The 20084-nt window shown below is 44.9% G+C and overlaps 1 protein-coding gene across 7 annotated transcripts in view; it reads left to right on the top strand.

The window, feature by feature from the left end:
* The window catches only part of MGA (MAX dimerization protein MGA), a 479481-nt gene that overhangs the window by 168311 nt on the left and 291086 nt on the right, over positions 1-20084 (top strand). The window lies entirely within an intron of this gene.

Below are 20084 nucleotides of genomic sequence, written 5' to 3'. Positions count from 1 at the left end.
TCTAGAGAAGAAAGTTATTCTTGGATGGGGTTGGCTATCCTCGTAGCTTGGACAGAAACATAACACCTTTTAGAGCTAGTCTGTTGGAACAGTTTCAGAGAAGAATATGTTGCCTTTGAAAGAGCTTTTTATTTTTAGTTTCAATTTTTGCAATTGGTTTTATAATGCTACTGCAGCATCTCTCCTTTTTTACCCACTGATAAGAAGAAATGCAGTGTTTGCATTGTACAGTATTTGTGATGAACTTCAGCACCTTCTTCTTAGTTTCTAGCCAGATCTCATATTTCAGTAATAGAGGAAGTTGCAGCAGACCTCTGTGGTGCTACCAAAAAAAAACATGTATCCTGTCTACCAAATTGAGATTTTCTCCTTTTGTATCAGTTTTGCTAGATAAACATAAAAATTTCCATACGCAAACCAATACCAGCTCTTTTATCCCGTTCTCATGTAGGTGCTAGATGGTAGAAGCAGTTAGTTTGTAATCACTACAGACTTGCTGCTCCAGCCAAAGCTTACAGCTGGCACTTCAATCTGCATAGAGCAAGGATCTCAAAGTCCCTCCTTGAGGGCCGCAATCCAGTTGGGTTTTCAGGATTTCCCCAATGAATATGCATTGAAAGCAGTGCATGCAAATAGATCTCATGCAGATTCATTGGGGAAATCCTGAAAACCCGACTGGATTGCGGCCCTCGAGGAGGGACTTTGAGACCCCTGGCATAGAGTATTTCTATTAGACTTAATTACTTGCTGTCTAATCCCACTCACCAGTCCACCTACTTGAATACAGTTTTAACTAGTAGTAGGTGGTTTTAAGAAAAGTCCATAGTGTGTACTTGAGAAAGACATGGGGGAAGGCACTGCTTGCCCTGGATCAGTAGCATGGAATCTTGCTACTCTTTGGGTTTAGACCAGGTACTATTGACCTGGGTTGGCCTTTGTGAGAACGGGCTACTGGGCTTGATGGACCATTGGTCTGACCCAGTAAGGCTATTCATATGTTCTTAGTACTGGAGTAAATCAATCAATATTCTGTTGCAAAGATATAGGAAGTACTGAAGCTGTTATCATCTTGTTGCAAACTTTGCAGAAGGGTGTCACTCATATCTTTCAACTTCTCCCCTTCAGCAGTGGAAAATAGTTCCCTCTTCAGTTTTTCCTTCTGCAAGCGAACTGAGAAGGTGTGTTCTGATCTTTCTTTTTATTATTTTCAGTTCTTTTTGTTCATCGGTTCTTTTTTCCTGTGTGGCTTTGGTGCGCGGAGGTCCCCTTCTTGGACTTACTCTGCCGGGGAAAGGATACAGACCCACAAGGGCAGGTTGCTGCTTGCAGACCAATCTCTTGGAGACTTGTGGAGCCAGTCTGCTTTGTGATCCATCAAAAGTTCAGAGTCCATTCTCTTGGAAGCTTGCTTGCCTGCTGATTTGTCAGAGACTTGAGCACAGGCTGTGGGGTCCTTGTGTAACAACTCTATGGGTATCAGGAAGCCAGCTACAAATTGACTCCCCCCCTCCCCCCCAATGCGCTGCATCGATTTTCTGGGTTCGAAGTTCTTGGTCAGAATCCTCCTGTCTGGCAGCCAGATTTCCAGTGGTGGATTCATGTCCAGCAGTCTGAGACTCTACCCCGGTGGAACGTCGAATTTTGCTGTATGATAGAAATTTGGGATGGCGATCCCCCACTCTGCTGAGTGGTGGATCGCCATCCCAAATCTCTATCATACAGCAAAATTTGACGTTCCACCGGGGTAGAGTAGTGGGTTTCGGCGATAAATTTACCTGCCTTCTCAGTAGTGTTGCCCAATTTGCCGAGTGAATCGATTGGTTTTCTAAAAAATTTGACTCACCGATTTCAGTGATCTCTGACACCTCCAGACCTCTTAAATCAGCAGCAGCAACACAGTACTCTGAACAAGCTGATCCTGGCCTGCCCCGCCGAGACCTTCCCTCTGCTGCGTCACTGGAGTGATGAGTAAGGTAGCATGGAATGTTGCTACTTTTTGGATTTTTGCCAGGTACTAGTGACCTGGATTGGCCACCGTGAGGATGGGCTATTGGGCTAGAACAGACATGGGCAACTCCGGTCCTCGAGGGCCGGAATCCAATTGGGTTTTCAGGATTTCCCCAATGAATATGCATGAGATCTATTTGCATGCACTGCTTTCAATACATATTCATTGGCAAAATCCTGAAAACCCGATTGGATTCTGGCCCTCGAGGACCGGAGTTGCCCATGTCTGGGCTAGATGTCTGACCCAGTAAGGCTACTGGTCTGACCCAGTAAGGCTATTCTTATGCTGTAAGGCTGGAGTCCTTGTCAAAGGGAATGCTGCTATGTATTCCCTCGTGGGTGATATTAACAGGTGGGGGGGGGGAGGCATTGCAACGCCCATCAGGTTTAAAGTCGGTGGTTGACTTCCCAGCAGAAGTGGTCAGTCAACAGGTTAGGAACTTAGAGTGATTTACAGTAAACAACTCTGACTCTAGAAGGGAGAGAAGTCAGAGAGTCTTCTCAGACAATGCCACAGCAATGTAGTACCAAGAGTACTACACTGCAGAGGGAAACCTCTTTGTTGTTTCGTTGGGCTGAGACTCATCTGCAAACGCTGTCAGAGGTGCATGTGGCAGGAGAGGAGAATACAAGAAATAATAATAATAATAACTTTATTCTTGTATACCGCAATACCATGGAAGTTCAATGCGGTTAACAATAGAAGAGACTGTACATTTACAGCGATGATACATATTATAGTGTTGTTACATTTACAGAGATGTTACATAAATAGCAGTAATAAAAAGGCATATACTAAAGAGGAGGCTGTGCGTATACAGCGATGTTACATGTTATAGCGGTGATACATTTACGGTGATGTTAAATGTGAGGCAATGATAAGGCAGGGCAATTAGATAAAACAGAGATTGAGTAAGAGAGGCCATAGTGGCTTGGGAGGGGGGCGTAGTCAGAGGGCATGGAGGCATATCGAGGTCAGGAGGGTGCAGGGAAGGGGGGAAGGCAGCGTTAGCGGAATTTGTCGAAGAGGTAGGTTTTTAGTGACTTCCTGAACAGGTGGTAGGGCGGGGAGTTGGAAATGAGGGCGGTAAGGCAATTGTTCCATTTGCCCGCTTGGAATGCTAGGGTTCTATCAATGAATCTCTTGTAGAGGCAGCCTTTTAGGGAGGGAAAGGTGAATAGGTGGGCGTTTCGTGTGCGAGAGGGGCCTGCTATTTCAAGGTGCTCAGACAAGTAGATTGGGGAAGGTCCTGTTAGAGTTTTGAAACAGAGGCAGGCGAACTTAAAGATGATCCTTGCCTCTACTGGAAGCCAATGGAGTTTGGTGTAGTAGGGGCTAACATGGTCGTATTTTTTGAGATCATAGATGAGGCGGATGGCCGCATTTTGGACTGTTCTAAGACGTTTGATGGTATTTTTATAGGATCCCAGGTAAATAATGTTGCAGTAGTCTAATATGCTTAATACCAGAGATTGAACGAGTAGACGAAAGGCTTGGTGGTCGAAGTAACGTTTGATGGTGCGCAGTTTCCAGAGGGTACAGAAACATTTTTTCACCTGGGCACTGGTATGGTCATCGAAGGTTAGAGTGCGGTCCAGGATGACTCCAAGGATTTTTATGGTGGGTAGGATAGGGTAATCTAGCCCATTCAGTCTGAGGGAAGTGTTTGTTAATTTATGGTTGGGACTCGCTAGGAAGATTTTGGTTTTTTCAGAGTTCAATTTTAATTTGAGTTTTGAGGTCCACAGTTCTAACTTGGTGAGGATAGATGCGATGAGTTTTTCCGTTTCTAGAGTGAGTGAGGTAATGGGAACAATGATGGTGATGTAAGAGCCTTACTCTAAGTGAGAGGGGTCAAAATAACTTGAAACTCCAAAAATCAGACCAGCTCTCTATTCTCCAGACACCTGAAGGGTTTCGGGCTAACTGAACCCCTTATGCCAAATATTTGTTTGGATGTTACAAACAGAGTGTTACATCAGTAAGTGGGAACTCGTGTGAGAGGTTTTGTCCGAGTTCACGAGGGTTTAACACCGCCAAATGCACAAACATGCTTGGCAGACATTACCTACTCACATCATTTAAAAACTCTGTGGGCTAGTCTAAAAATCTATAATTCGTAGTGCAAAACTTTTTTAAAACTGCTTTTTTACTTTTTCACTTTTTCTCTTTAAGCTATAAATTAATGCAAAAATTATTGTCGATTGCCCAAAGCTCTGGTGTATATATAATGTGGAGAATTAAATTTAAATAGGATTCAAATAAATAAATCAACAATTCAACAACGCTTTTAAATGACATTGGTGAAAAGCTCCTGAGAAGTATAAAGCCTGGGGAATTTTAAACCCTTAGTAAAATGGCTGAAAAACAGGAACTTATCTGCAAACTGCTGTTTGTTTTTTCATGCGGGGTGCCATCTGATTGCCGTACAGAGCCCCGTTTCGTGTCTTTTGTCAGGGACAACCTCAGGGGCATCTCCCAAAAGCTGTTTCTCCGCGGTGCAGGAGAGGAGAATATACAGGCAGACTTTCTCAGCAGACAGACCTTAGACTTTAGGAGAGTGGTCGCTGTCCAGGAAAGCCTTTGACATGATACGAGCCAGAAAGCACAGGGACAAATGTACTAGTTCAGCCGTGGCCTCAAATGGATCTGCTGTATGTCTTCCCACCATCACCTATGATCAGCAGGATAATGAGAATTGCCAACCATTCGAGTCTGGTGATTTTGGTAGTTCTGAATTGGCCAAGACACCTGTGGTCTGCAGATTTGATACGCATACAGAGGGATCAATTTCTCAAGCTGTCAGTACATACAGGGCTACAATCCCAAGGGTCTGTGACCTTGAAACCAGAAAGCTTTGGGCTTAAGGCATGGCTTTTGAGTGCACACATCTAGCACACAAGGGTTATTTAGCAATGGTGATTGCTACTCTCTTGAGGTCCATGATGCTGGCTACAATTTCTGCTTATGGTGAAAGCTTGGAAGTTCTTCTAGGATTGGTGTGCTAAGGAGAGATTGGATCTGTCTTGGGCTCCTCTTGCAGAAGTCATAGCGTTTCTTCAGAATTGCCTGGAAAAGTGCCTGTTGGTTGGATCTCGTAAGGTGCAGGTGGCTGGCCTGTCCTCTTTCAGTAGCCAAGTGGATAATATATTTATCCCAGGACAAGCAGGCAGCATATTCTTGACTGATGGGTGACGGCACCGACGGAGCCCCGGTACGGACAATTTTAGAGTGATTGCACTCTAAGAACTTGGAAAGTTCTAGCAGGCCGCACCGCGCACGCGCGAGTGCCTTCCCCCTGACAGAGGCGCGCGGTTCCCAGTTTCTTAGTTTCCGCGGAGCTAAGAAGACGCACTTTCAACGGCTGTTGAAAACTTTTTTCTCATTCGTCTTCCCGCTCGCGTAAACCTTTTCGGAATTTGTATTTCCCTTTTTTCTTTTCTTTTTTTATTAAAAAAAAAAAAAGAATTTTCTTTTTTTTTTTCCTCTCTTTTTCGGGTTCGCCGGGCCCGGTGGGGCCTGCTGCCACCATCGAGGCCTCGGCCTTCGATTTGGCAGAAGCCATTTTCACGTTCATGCCCCCCCCAACCTGGTTTTAAGAAGTGCCAGCGGTGCGCAAGGCCCATTTCCCTCACTGACCCGCACAACTGGTGCTTACAGTGCCTGGGTCCTGACCATCGGGCGTCCACCTGCACCCGCTGTGCCACTCTAAAAAAGAGAACATTAAAAAACCGCCAGATCCAACAGCAACTTTTATTTGGTACCGAGATGTCGGATTCGGCGGCACCGGTCCCGACTTCGGCCCCGACGCAGTCAGCACCTACCTCATCGACGCCGCGCAACACCGTGCCGGCGTCGCATCCCTCAGGTAAGCCGGCTAAGAAGCCTTCCCCGCTGGAGCGTCCTCCGGTCTCAGTGGCAGCGAGCCCAATCCTGCCGACCTCGAGGCACCCGCGGAAGCGCTCCGCTCCGATTGAGGTTAGCCCTTCGACCTCGGGTTCCTCTTCGGAGTGTAGAGCGGCACCAAAGGTACCGCAGAAGAAAAAAGCGGTACCGGTGCCTTCGCTGGACGAGTGAATTGCCGCCGTCCTGCAAGTACAGCTCAAAGAGCAATTGCAGCAGCTCCTGCCTGCTCTGCTGACACCGAGCCTTCCAGTCCCGGTCCGGTCTGAGCTACCGGTACCGGCAGTGGAACAGCCTCTTTTATCGGCATCCACTTTGTCGGTACCGGTACAAACAGCTTCCTCGGTATCCATGCCAGTTTTAGCTCCGGAACCGAGGTCTTTACACCAGGCGGTGCAAACTTTGGCACCGGCACGCCCGATAACATCTCCCGGTACCGTTTCTCAGAGGTCTGGTAAGTCGACTCACAAAACTCGACACCTAGAACCCTCCACACCGGAGTCACGGGACCGTAGCTTTCAAGTGAGGGACCCTGATCTGTGGGGTGATTCAGAGGAGCCTTTCCTCTCTGAGGGAGAGTGTTCGTCAGGGGACGAGGATCCTTCTGGTTTAGATCCATCCTCCAAACCTGATGCAACTTCTTTCACCTCTTTTCTGAAAGAGATGTGCGACTCTCTCTCTATTCCCTTGGAGGCTGAATCCAAAAAATCCAAGGCATTTCTCGATGCACTGGACTTTGACCAGCCTCCAAGGGAATTCTTAAAATTGCCTCTCCATGATATTTTGCGAGAGACTTTCTATAAAAATCTAGAGACACCTTTGACCATTCCAGGAGCTTCTCGCAAACTGGACTCCTTATATAAGGTCATACCTATTCTGGGCTTTGACAAACCGCAACTCCCCCATGAGTCTTTACTGGTAGAATCTACTTTAAAGAAATCCACGGGGGCTAGTGTGTACGCCTCTGTCCCTCCTGGCAGAGAATGTAAGGCCATGGATAAGTTTGGCAAGCGGTTGTATCAGAATGCGATGCTAGCTAATAGATCTGGGAACTATGCTTTCCATTTTTCGTTCTACCTTAAGCATCTCATTCAAACTTTGTCAACTTTTGAGAAATACCTCCCTGACCATAAAAAATCTGCCTTTCGCCAAACTTCTTCATCGCTCTTACAACTTCGTCAGTTCATGGTCAGATCAATCTATGATACCTTTGAGCTGACCTCTAGGGCCACGGCTCTGTCAGTTGCCATGCGGCGACTGGCCTGGCTTAGAGTTTCAGAACTCAATGTCAATCACCAAGATCGCCTGGCCAATGCACCTTGCTTGGGGGATGAGCTGTTTGGAGAATCCATGGACTCCACTACCCAAAAGCTCTCAGCTCATGAGACTCGGTGGGACACTCTCCTTAAAACGAAAAAGAAAACCCCACCTACCAGGCCTTTTCGCCAACAGTCGGCCTACCAGCGTAGATTTGTGGCTCGTCCTTTACCATAGGCCCCGCAGCAACCCAGGCGTCAGAGGCAACAACAGAGGCAAGCTGCTAGACCAGCACAGCAGCAACAACAGGTGAAGCCTCCCCCTTCACAAAAGTCCACTCACCATGGCTACTCTCTCAACTTTCAGACACTTCCTGCCCAAAGTCTACCAAGAGAGTCTGCTTTGAACACTACTCAGGTTTCACTCCTTCTTCAGGAAGTTCAATCCCTCCTCCTTCTGAACGCCATAGAGGAAGTTCCTCTAGATCAAAAGGGGCAGGGATTCTACTCCTGTTATTTTCTAGTTCCCAAAAAAACAGGAGATCTCAGACCCATCCTAGATCTTCGCGATCTCAACAAATGCTTGGTCAAAGAGAAATTCAGAATGCTCTCTTTAGCCACTCTTTACCCTCTTCTCAATCAAGGCGACTGGCTATGTTCCCTCGATCTCAAAGAAGCATACACTCACTTACCGATCAATCTGGCCTCCAGACAGTACCTACGCTTCATGATCAATCGTTGTCATTACCAGTACAAGGTGCTACCCTTCGGTCTTGCCTCTTCTCCAAGAGTGTTTACCAAATGTCTGATTGTGGTGGCTGCTTTTCTACGTTCCCACCACCTTCAGGTGTTTCCTTACCTGGACGATTGGTTGATAAAGGCCAATTCATCTCAGACAGTACTCCAGGCCACCAACCAGACCATTCTATTTCTACGTTTGCTGGGGTTCGAGATCAATCTACCCAAATCTCATCTCATCCCCACTCAGAGACTTCAATTCATTGGAGCAATCTTGGACACAGTCCTCATGAGAGCGTTTCTGCCGTCCAACCGTCTTCAAACGCTTCAATCTCTATGTCAGCAGGTGCTTCCACAACGCTCCATCTCTGCCAAGCAAATGATGATACTCTTGGGTCACATGGCCTCCACAGTTCATGTCACACCACTTGCACGTCTTCACCTGCGCACTCCTCAATGGACCCTAGCTACCCAGTGGTCCTAAGCGATAGATCCTTGCTCACGTCACATATCTGTAACATCATCTCTTCGTCAGTCTCTACAATGGTGGTTGATATCCTCAAATCTCTACAGAGGTCTTCTGTTCCATCTACCTCCTCATCAACTTGTCATCACCACCGACGCCTCCCCTTATGCCTGGGGAGCTCATTTGAACGAGTTCCAAACTCAAGGACTTTGGACAGCTCAGGAAATGAAGCATCACATCAATTTCCTGGAACTCAGAGCAATGTTTTATGCCCTCAAAGCCTTCCAGCATCTTCTCTTTCCTCAAGTCCTCCTGCTGTGCACAGACAATCAAGTTGCGATGTACTACATCAACAAGCAGGGTGGGACAGGCTCTCGCCTCTTGTGCCAAGAAGCCCAGAGGATTTGGGCTTGGGCCACAGATCACCATTTATTCCTGAAAGCTATCTACATTCAGGGAGAACAGAATTCCTTGGCAGACAAGCTCAGCAGAATTCTCCAGCCTCACGAGTGGACACTCGATCCTTTAACTCTACAGTCCATCTTCGCTCAGTGGGGCACTCCTCAGATAGACCTCTTTGCAGCTCCTCACAATCACCAGCTGCCCCTATTCTGCTCCAGACTCTACTCTCCTCACCGTCTGGCAGCGGATGCATTTCTCCTCGATTGGTCCAATCTGTTCCTGTATGCTTTCCCTCCTCTGCCTCTCATGTTAAGAACCTTGTTCAAGCTCAAGAGGGAACGAGCCACCATGATTCTGATTCCTCCACGGTGGCCCAGGCAACATTGGTTTTCCTTTCTACTTCAACTCAGTTCCAGGGAACCCTTTCTTCTTCCACTGTTTCCTTCTATGCTTACACAACATCAGGAGACTCTTCTGCATCCCAACCTCCAGTCTCTGCACCTGACAGCTTGGTATCTCTCGGGCTGACTTCGACTGATACTCTTTTGTCTCAGCCCGTTCGCTCCATTCTGGACGCATCCAGGAAACCGACCACTCTGCAATGTTACCTTCAGAAGTGGACTCAATTTTCTTCCTGGTGTCTTCTTCATCATTTTGATCCCACTTCCCTTGCAGTGGAGATGTTGTTGGATTATCTTCTTTCTTTGTCTGACTCTGGCCTCAAGTCTACTTCCATCAGAGTCCACCTCAGTGCTATTGCTGCTTTTCATGAGCCAGTCCATGGAAAACTCCTCTCAGCTCATCCCTTGGTGTCCAGATTCATGCGGGGTCTTTTCAATGTGAAACCACCTCTTAAAGCCCCTCCTGTTATCTGGGATCTCAATATAGTTCTTTCCGCCTTAATGAAGCCTCCATTTGAACCTTTGGCTACCGCTTCTTTCAAGTTTCTCACTTGGAAGGTACTTTTCCTTATTGCTCTTACCTCTGCCAGGAGGGTCAGTGAGCTACATGCACTAGTTGCGGATCCACATTTTACAGTCTTCCATCATGACAAGGTGGTTTGAGCATGGGGCATTGACGCCATTTGTGAAAGCTTCAGGTTTGAAATTAATTCTACATGCAAAATGACACCAGCGCAAGGTTTTAAAATTATAACCAGGATTTATTGAATTATCGGTTCTATTTTCCCATTATTAGATCAAAAGAACAGCATAATTGCTTACGTTGCGCTCATGGGAGATCATCATCGTGGCCAAAGGCTGGCCTTCTCACAATGGTCTCGTCTTTCTATCTCATTACATTCTATTATATAACTTTTGGTTTAGTGACATCATCAAGTTTGACGACCAATAACATTTCTATGGGTGGTCTTAAAGTTTAGACAAAGAAACATTCCTCCATGTTTAAAAGTTATACAAAGTTTTCAGAAAATTACTTTTGATTTTTGAATTAACATTATAACATTCAAGAGAATCTATAATTATTAACATGGTGCTGAGAAATTCTCAGCCGTAAAGGAAAAAACTCTTTCTAAGCTGACAGATTCAAATTGCATGGCCTTACACAGAAAGCCTACTCTGGAGGAAGGGAGGGTAAATCCCCCTCTCCTCTTCCTGAAGCGTGGGCTTCCAATGCCCCCCTTCTTCCTATTCTTGAGACTGACTCTAATTACTTCCAGATGTTGTGCTCAAGATTTTTCCTTAGTGTTTCTTCTTATAAACCATTTATATCACCACATATCACATTCATGGGCCCCAAACATTCATAATTTCATTCATATCTTGGCCATTCATACTTCATACATTTTATATCTCAGTTTGGAATATGGAGTCTAATATGCTTTTCCTAACTGGCCTAAGCACATCTGTTATCATTTAGAACCACGAGGCTAAAGGCGGGAAGCTGAACAAAGAACAGAAACTATTCACTGGCACAAGATGGTACACATAAAGAACCTAAACTGGACTCCATGTCTCATGTAATCATGATTTCCACCATGATTTAGCTCAACAGCAAAGTACACAAGAAAACACCATTCTTTTCCTTATATTAATCTTTAGTGTGTTTTTTCTTCTGGCCTTAGCTACATTATATTTAAATTTTTATTCACCTGTTTTTCCGTACGCTTCTATTTGGGCGCGGTCCTTAACTAACACAGATGTTTGTCTAACTAGAATTACCCAGAATCATACGAAAAACTGGCGCTACAAAAATACTGCACTATCATGCTTCTGACATCCATTTCAATATCGTCCCATAAACAGCGCTAGCCACGAGCCACGAGCCACAACAGGTTCTGCGTACACATCCAAAGTTTCTCCCTAAGGTTGTCTCTGAATTCCATCTCAACCAATCTATTGTTCTGCCTGTCTTCTTTCCGAAATCTCACTCGCATTCTGGAGAACAGGCTCTGCATACTTTGGACTGTAAGCGGGCTCTAGCTTACTATTTAGAGTGTACTAAGCCCCACAGATCATCTCCCCAACTCTTTCATCCTTTGATCCGAATAAATTAGGACGTCCTGTTACTAAACGTATGTTGTAAATTGGCTTGCAGCGTGCATTTCTTTTTGTTATGCTCAGTCCGGACTGACACTGGAAGGTTCTGTCACGGCCCATAGAGTTAGAGCTATGGCAGCATCTGTGGCTTTCCTCCGTTCCACGCCTATTGAGGAAATCTGCAAGGCTGCTACATGGTCCTCAGTTCACACTTTTACATCTCACTATTGTCTGGATGCATTCTCCAGACGGGATGGACACTTCGGCCAATCTGTTTTGCAAAATTTGTTTTCCTAATGGCCAACCTGCCCTCCATCCCTCTTTTTGTTAGCTTGGAGGTCACCCATCAGTCAAGAATATGCTGCCTGCTTGTCCTGGGATAAAGCACAGTTACTTACCGTAACAGATGTTATCCAGGGACAGCAGGCAGATATTCTTGCGTCCCACCCACCTCCCCGGGTTGGCTTCTTAGCTGGCTTATTCTAACTGGGGACCGCGCGCCTCTGTCGGGCGGGAAGGCACTCGCTCGTGCGCGGTGTGGCCTGCTAGAACTTTCCAAGTTCTTAGAGTGCAATCACTCTAAAATTGTCCGTACCGGGGCTCCGTCGGTGCCGTCACCCATCAGTCAAGAATATCTGCCTGCTGTCCCTGGATAACACCTGTTACGGTAAGTAACTGTGCTTTTTGGCCTCATCCAGATATTGGTAGATTTTTGAAATGGGCTTCAATCTGAGACTGCCAGTGCGGCAGCTTTTTCCAGCATAGAACCTTAATTTGGTTCTGCATTCTATGTGAAGCTCCTTATGAGCCACTGGTGCAAGCATTCCTTTCGGATCTCATTCTTAAAGAAAAATTTTCTGGTAGTTATCTTGGCGAGAAGAATTTCGGAGATTCAAGCTCTTTTGTGCAGAGAGCGATTTCTCTGCTTCACCGAAGCGGACATTTTTTTATATACAGTACCTTCTTGTCTACTCAAGGTCATTTCGGACTTCCATATTTTTTTATGGTTTATTGAAAGCTTCTATACCATTAGAGAATGACAAGAGGAAAACATTTTTCCCCCGTCTCCACCCTGTCCTTGTAAGCTCGGGCACTGTCCCCGCGAGCTCGGTCCCCACCCCGTCACCAGCAAACCATCTGATCCCACCCACACAAGCCTTGAATAGTTTTATACTGAACTTATTTTTATTAAAGTATAAAAATAAACATCATCATCCCAGGACAAGCAGGTAGCATATTCTCACATGTGGATGACGTCATCCACGGAGCCCTGGTACGAACAGAATTAAAAGTGCATCGCCACTTTAAGAACGTTAGAAAATTTGCCTCTTGGAAAAAGAAACAGTCCATGATAAAGGAAAAAGACTTTGAAAATTCTATTAAAACATTAGAATTACAACATATGTCTAATCACCTACATGACCCAGCTACTCTCCAACGTATCCAAAAACTTAAATATGAATATAATACTTTAGTTTCATGTACAGCCAGGCGTGATATCTTCATCTCCAATTCTGGTCATTATATGGGAGATAATCTTATGGGTCGCCCTTTGGCCAGATACCTTAAAATTAAATCCAAAAGACTACATATCACGGCTATTCAAGATCCATCAGGTCAATTAGTCAAAACCAGATCTTTAATCTCCTCTCAATTCGAAAATTTTTATGCTTCATTATACCAATCCGAATTTGCTGCTCCTGAATCAGATATAGACTCCTTTCTTTCCTCCTTAACTCATCCGACCATATCGGATTCTGTTAAATTGGAACTAGATTCCCCGATAACTATATCAGAAATAGAAGCTGCCATATCTTCCCTACCTGCTGGGAAAGCCCCCGGCCCGGACGGCTTTACTAACGAATTCTTTAAACAATTTCGCACCATCTTAGCCCCTCATCTCCTTACATATTATGATTTCCTCCATTCCACTCCGGACAAACAATTCAATTTCACTGAAGCCACCATTGTAGTAATTCCTAAACCTGACAGAGACGCCACCTTGGTTAAAAACTTCCGCCCTATCTCTCTCCTTAATTTAGATTACAAGATAATGGCAAAATTACTTGCATTAAGACTTACCAAAGTGATTCCATCTCTTATACATAAAGATCAAACAGGGTTCATTAAACAAAGATATATAGGAGATAACCTGCGCCTCTTTCACCATATTAACGCTCACGCTAAAACAATGTCAGACCCTATAATAGGCCTAGCTATTGATGCTGAAAAAGCCTTTGACCGGGTGGAGTGGCCTTTTCTTTTCCGTGTCCTGAAATGGTATAATTTTGGCTCATTCTTCACGAATTGGATAGAAGCGTTATATCACCAACCCACAGCTCGTATTCTGATTAACAACTCTTTATCCAATAAATTTTCCCTTCAAAGAGGCACTCGACAGGGCTGTCCTCTCTCACCATTGCTATTTAATTTAGTGTTGGAGCCTCTTCTTTCTGCTATTAGACAAAGCCCCTTAATTAACGGTATTCCCTCCTCTGATCGAGACTTCAAATTAGCAGCCTATGCTGATGATGTTTTAATTTTTCTTAGGAACCCTCTATCCTCTCTTCCTCATCTTATACATATTGTCAAACAATATTCCCTCCTTTTCCGGATACTCTTGTCAATTGGGAGAAATCAGAGATCTTCCCTCTGAATGATAACATTCTTCAATCAGATCTGGCTCATTTTCCCTTCTCATGGTCACATGAAGCTGTGAAATACTTGGGGATTTTAATACATAAGGATCCGATTCTTGCTCAAGATCTTAATATATCTAAAGTCAAAAATCTAGTTCTAAATACTACATCTCGATGGTCTCCACTTTTTTTGTCTTGGTGGGGTAGAATAGCATCCATCAAAATGACCCTAGCACCTCAAATTAATTACACTCTCTCTATGCTTCCTCTTCTATGCCAGAAGTCATTTTTTCATTGGCTAAATAGGAAGCTATCTGAATTCATTTGGAACAAGAAAAAACCTCGAATTGCTCTCGCCAAGCTGAAAGCCTCTAAGATTAACGGTGGTCTTAACTTCCCGGATTTCTATCATTATTATATTGCTTCACTAGCTAAATATGGAGCTTACTGGGTTACTGACTCCTATCCCCAAGATCCTCCTGCTTGGTTTGAAATGGAATGCTTTTTATGCACGCCTTTACACATCTCCTGCTTACTAACGGTGTCAGTACCCAGACATTTGAGAAGGTACTTTTTGTTGGGTTCAACGCAGCATCTTTTAGATACATTAGCTGAGATCTCAGTTAATGTTAGCCCACTCATGTCTCTTTGGAATAATCCCAAAATCAAAAACCATGGCAAATCCCTCTCATGGAAACGGTGGCAGCGGGCAGGTATATGGTTTGCCCATCAATTGTCTACTCTTACTGCGTCAGTTCCTTTTGATATACTTTGCTCCACATACCTGCTGCCTTCTTCTGTTTATTCACAGTGGCTCTCACTCATTGGAGTGCTGTCTTCTGTGCATATACGTTTTGACTTCATGACTTCCAAAAATACTATCCGCCATTGGTCTTTATTGACTCTATTAAAAGGCAAGGCTATATCTTTTTTCTATAATATTTTGAGAGATCATTCCTTCACTTTTTCACCTCAATCTATGAAACACTGGGATATTATACTCACCACTCCGCTTTCTGACATTGATTGGGAACTCTTTTGGTCTTCAACAAACTGCCCGCTTTTATCTTCTAGAGTTTCACAATCATAGAAACATAGAACATAGAAACATAGAAAATGACGGCAGAAAAGGGCTATAGCCCATCAAGTCTGCCCATTCCAATTATCCGCCCTCCAGCGTTCACTCTCCTAGAGATCCCACATGAATATCCCATTTCTTCTTAAAATCCGTCACGCTGCTGGCCTCAATCACCTGCAATGGGAGTCCATTCCAATGATCCACCACTCTCTCGGTGAAGAAGTACTTTCTGGAGTCGCTACGAAATTTCCCTCCCCTGATTTTCAGCGGATGCCCTCTGGTGGTTGAGGGTCCCATGAGACAGAAGAGATCATCTTCCGACTCGCTACGTCCCGTGATGTACTTATACGTTTCAATCATGTCTCCCCGTTCTCTTCTTTCCTCAAGTGAGTACAGCCGCAACTTTTTTAGTCTTTCTTCATACGTGAGATCCTTGAGTCCCAAGACCATCATTGTCGCCATTCGTTGAACCGACTCGATCCTCAGTATGTCCTTACGGTAGTGCGGTCTCCAGAACTGAACACAGTACTCCAAGTGAGGCCTCACCATGGATCTGTATAACGGCATCATTACTTCAGGTCTCCTGCTGACAAAACCTCTGCGGATGCAGCCCATCATCTGTCTTGCCCTGGAGGAAGCCTTCTCTACTTGATTGGCAGCCTTCATATCCTCACTAATAATCACCCCTAGATCGCGTTCTGCAGTGGTCTTAACCAATGTTTGTCCATTCAGTACATAAGTTCTACGCGGATTACTCTTGCCCAGGTGCATTATCTTGCATTTTTTAGCATTGAAGCCTAGCTGCCAAGTAGTTGACCATCTTTCCAGCAGCAGTAGATCATGTGTCATATTGTCAGGTAGTACGCTTTTGCCTACTATGTTGCAAAGTTTGGCGTCGTCAGTGAACAGTGCAACCCTTCGTTTAAATCCTTGTGTCATATCTCTTATGAATAAATTGAATAGAATCAGGCCCAGGACTGAGCCCTGTGGCACCCCACTGATCACGTCCGACGCCTTGGATGGGGTACCGTTCACCACCACCCTTTGAAGTCTACCGCTCAGCCAATCCCCAACCCATGTAGTTAGAGTGTCTCCCAACCCCATTGTTTTCAACTTGTTCAATAGCCTTCTGTGTGGGACGCTATCAAATGCTTTACTGAAATCCAAATATACCACATCCAGTGATTCTCCGGCATCCAGTTGTCTAGTAACCCAGTCAAAAAAGCTAATCAGATTAGATTGGCATGATCTACCCTGGGTGAACCCGTGTTGGTGGGTTCTTTATTATGTGGAATGCAGTATGGACCCCATTTCGCATGTGGAAAGCCAACTTAAAGCAAGACTCTGTTTGCTGGAACTGTTTGAAAGAGGAGGGAACTCTTGATCATATGTTTTTTCATTGTACTTTGGTCCGCTCCTTTTGGACTCAAATTTGGAACATCATACAATCTATCACTAACTGCTCGGAAGAGATCTTTATGGACATTATAATCCTTCGCCCTCAACATCCCTGTTTCGCACAATCAAACTGTCCTCCTAAGCTCATCAATACCATGTTTGTGACTGCTCTCATGCACATTCTGAAAAATTGGAAATCATCTTCGTTACTAGACTATACTTTTTGGTGGAACTCTCTGTGTATGTATCATAGATTTGAATCCTATGCATATGAGAATAAAATTACACTCCGAACCTCCATGAATTTGAAGAGCAAAAAATCACCCTGGTCATTCCTGGATTCCTATGTACGCTCTGCTTCGTAGACACTCCTGTCTTCCCTTCCTTTTCTTCTTTCTTTCCTTTCTCTTTTAATTTCTATTTCTGTTCTCCCTCATCTTTTTCTCATATAGTCTTCACAAGCAGTTCCAATACTTGGAGCTTTTCTTACTGCTATGGTCCTCTACAGTTAAATATATATTTGCAGATTCTTTATACACAAAGCTTTATTTTGTTTTTATGTATTTGAAATGCTCCCTGTATTTTTCAAAATACTCAATAAAAATGATTGAACTAAAAAAAAAAAAAAAGTTGGTGCTTCCAGTCCATTAGCCCAGAACACTGGGGGGAACTTGTGCCCGGTGTTCTATCCGACAGAAAGGTTAATAACTATCCGGAAACTTCAACAGGAAAGATTGTTCGGGACTGGGCATGGGCATCGATCAGACCTCGCAATCTTTGTCGTCAAAGACATTGACACCAGTACCGGGAGACATTGCTTCGTCTGGTAAGCCAGCTCAGAGACTGTCAGCTTCCCAACCGACATCGCATGTCACTTTTGCATCAAGTCTCATGATGCCGACCAAGCAGCGATGACCACATTCCGGCTTGCCTCAACCTTGAGATGTGCATCCTTGTTATGGTCACCCTTTTCGGGGCAAGCTGTGGCACCAATGGTACTGACAGATAAGCCAGAGGTACCTGCGCTTTCCTTCTGGGTACGGCTTGATGCACTGTTCTGAAGGGATTTGGGTGATGCATGTAAACTGCTTACCCCAGTATCGACTCCCTCGGTACCGTCCCAGTGAAAGTACATGGCTATCAGGTCTTAGAGTACCACAGCTGGTTCTTCGGAGCAACATCGACATTCCTTGTCTAGGTATTGATCTTTTCACCATCGGTCCAGTTCTTCATCGACAGTCCAATGAGCATCCTTCCTCCTCACATGTTTTGTAGAGAAAACATCACTCTCTCACATTCTTCAAAGAGAAAAACAGCTTCACATCATACCTCTTCCTAGTCATTAGACTGGCACCGGATTCAAAGTAAGCATCGATCTTCAACGCATTTCTTCGCCAAGGCTTTCATATCCCTATGACTTCCAGTCTGATTCAATTGAGGACTTCTCTGAGTCTACAGCAGAGGATTAAGGAATTCCTTTGGAAAAGTCTCCACACAAGTATCCACCAATGGCTACATCTTCTACTGAAAGACTTTCTTTTAGTATATTTATTAAGCAGTTGGGGGAAAGAGCTACCACTCGAGCTAGAAGCAGATTTTGCCTACAGTGCTGAATACTTGGAGGACTTAAGTTAATGTTGAGCGTCCTAAAGAACTTCTCAAAGAGACTTTTAATAAGAACTGGGAAACGCCCCATACCATTACAGGGGCTCCCAAAAAGTTTGACTCTATATACTGTATAAATATCAGTCATTAGTGGTAGAGTTGACTTTGCAAAAATCTACTCCATAGAGTGTGAAAGGCGCACTTTGGACACATTTGGATGTCCCTTGTACCAAAACTCCATGTTGGCGAACAGATGATCAAATGACAATTTCTATATCTCTTGCTATGTAAAGCATCTTGTTCGGAAATTGCCTTCTGATGGATACTTTCCTTCTCAACATCTACAGGAATTTCATCATATCTCTTGATCCTTTCCCCTACCTAGAATGTATGGGGCTGGATTTGCTTATTCATGGTCTAAGAAGGAATCTAACATGGGTGTAGAGTCTGTAAAGTTGGATTCCTCCACATGGTATTCAGCAAGCAACTTGGCATGCATCAAACGAGTTGCGACTGCTTCAGAATTCCATCATGGGTCATAGAGCCTGTAAGTTGGCTCTTTCCTGTTGTTTCGATATAATTACAACATGAAATGGCGGGATCTAACAGGTGTGTAGAGCCTGTAAGTTAGATTCCCACCATGTTAGAACCTTCCACTGTTATCCTCGAAGCAGGATCAACCAGGTTTTTTTCTTGCAACATGTCTTCCACTGTTCCATCAATGTTTATACAGTATCTTCTAGAAGATATCCATTTACTTTGTCTTTTTCCCTACACCTGTTCCTTAATGAACATTCGCCACACCACTTTTACTCCATCTTGTTTTTGATTCCAAAAGCTTGGAGGTTTGGTGGTGGCTGTAGGGGGGGGGGAGGCCACTACTTTAAAAAACATTTTTTTTTGAGAATAAATCACCATGAGGTTCATAATCAAAATGGAAATAAGTCTAAAAACCTGCCTAAATCGGTACTTGGATGATCAAAAAGACAGGTCATCCAAGTACCGATAATCAAAATAGGTTTTAGATGTATCTAAAAACCACCTTAGGCCTTTTGACTGCCTCTGTGCGCCCAGAGCGAAAAGGGGTGTTTTGGGGGGAGTGGGTAGGATGGGATGTGTGCTGACCTAGACTTAGTCATCCAGCAACCATATTCAAAAAGTTTAACGGGTTGCTTGGATGGAACTTATACGTTTTGAGTTAGACCAAGTGAAAGTTCCGGATGGGATCGCTGAGCTAATCACAGCAGCTGCGATCAGGTCAGCAGCCCAGGCAACCTTCCCCGCAATGATCACCGGCAGGAGGGATGCCCAGTTCCTCCTGCTGGATCCCCCTCCCCCATAAGCATTGCCGGCAGGAGGAATATACAGTCCCTTCTTCCAGACACCCCTGAACCCCCTGCAAGCATAACCGGCAGGAGGTATGCCCAGTCCCTCCTGCTGGACACCTCCAAACCCCCACCAAGGTAGGCTGCCAAAACCCTCCCGCCTAGCCCATCCGGACCCTCCTAGCCCATGAACCTGGCCGGCCAACTACAAAAGGTAGGGGAGGGGACTTCTGGCTGATTTGGGGGGTCCCGCTGCCTGATTTGGGGTGTCTGGCAGGAGGGGCTGGGCATCCCCCTGCTGGCTCTACTTGGGGAGAGGGAGGGGGAGGTTGGTGGTGTCCGGCAGAAGGGATCGGGCATTCCCCCCTGCTGGCAAAATTTCCAGGGGGGGAGGGAGAGGGTTGTAGCAGTTCGGCCAGGAGAGATTAGGCATCCCTCCTGCTGTGATCATTGCAGGGTTGGGAGGAACAGTTCCATGATTCTCTAACCGGGGCTTATGAGAGATGCCCGTTAGAGAATCGTGGTTTTAGGCAAAGGACTGGTCTCTCCCATACCTAAAAGGTCTTGTTTTGGGCATTTGGGACTTGAGCGAAATTTTGTTTGGGTATAGGCCTTAAAGATAGATATAGTGGCATTCTGGGTGATTAAACACCTGAACATACAGGTAGGCCATTCTAAAATAAAAACACATTTTGGATGCTTTTTCTCGAGAATGAACATTTCGCTGCTGCCTACTTTGGGCGCCTAGCACCTTAGGCCAAAAAGGGA

This window comes from Geotrypetes seraphini, chromosome 7, assembly GCF_902459505.1.
Source record: "Geotrypetes seraphini chromosome 7, aGeoSer1.1, whole genome shotgun sequence".
NCBI lineage: Eukaryota > Metazoa > Chordata > Amphibia > Gymnophiona > Dermophiidae > Geotrypetes > Geotrypetes seraphini.
The sequence above is the reverse complement of the archived record's forward strand: the minus strand, read 5'-3'. Positions and strand labels throughout refer to the sequence as shown.